Raw genomic sequence first — 920 nt, forward strand, 5'->3', positions numbered from 1 at the left:
TAATAATCAAGCTCTACAAAATCAAAGACAAAGACAGAATCCTGAAAGCAGCTAGGGAAAAGAGAAGTGTAACATACAAAGGCAAACGAATCAGATAAAGTTCAAATTTCTCAACAGAAACCATGCAGGCAAGAAGGCAATGGGGGAGACATACATAAAACCATGAAAGAAAAAAAAAACTTCCGACCAAGAATCCTCTACCCAGTGAAGCTGTCAATCCAATACGATGGTGTAATCAAAACATTCCAGGATAAACAGAAGCTAAGGGATTTTGCCAAAGCCAACCCTTCTATGAAAAACATCCTAAATGGAATTCTGTGGATTGAAAACCAACAAGAACAGACAACAATCAGAGAATGTCGTACGTGGCAGCATCACCCTGAACTCAATCGACAAATGAAAGAGTCAAGAACAGAATAAAATAATAAGAACAGAAGATCTGGGATGTCAGTCTATGATCAAAACAATTACAAGATGAAAGAAGGTAAACACAGAGGAACAGACAGCCAAATGGTGAGAAGGTCAGTTAGATTACAGGATAAAATAGACAGCCTTAAATGGAGGGAAGAATTAATGGAATATAAGGTAACCACAACAGTGGGGTTGGAGTGGGGGCTTTAATTTGGGTGTTGGAGAGTGCAATACAAGAAGGGGAAGGAGGTAGAAGAACAAGATAGGGTTTGCATGGCCTAAGTGGGACAGAGGTAAATAGTGATGCATGCTTAACCTTGAAACAACAGGGCTCTGGGATACAGGGATCTAGGCATAGCTTGAAGAGGGGAAATAATACTAAAATGCTTGACTGTCTTATGAATATTGGTTTCCCTTGCCTACTATTGTAAAATCGACACTTGGGTAGGATAGAAAGAAATGTTGGAAAACATGATTACAGAAATTTTGTAAGCCCATCTTTAGCCTAT

At 39.0% G+C, this 920-nt stretch overlaps 1 protein-coding gene across 1 annotated transcript in view; it reads left to right on the plus strand.

Annotated features, from left to right (window-relative positions):
• PRPF18 (pre-mRNA processing factor 18) overlaps positions 1-920 on the plus strand; it is a 108,861-nt gene that overhangs the window by 5,223 nt on the left and 102,718 nt on the right. The window lies entirely within an intron of this gene.

Source organism: Chrysochloris asiatica, unplaced genomic scaffold (assembly GCF_000296735.1).
Source record: "Chrysochloris asiatica unplaced genomic scaffold, ChrAsi1.0 scaffold00206, whole genome shotgun sequence".
NCBI lineage: Eukaryota > Metazoa > Chordata > Mammalia > Afrosoricida > Chrysochloridae > Chrysochloris > Chrysochloris asiatica.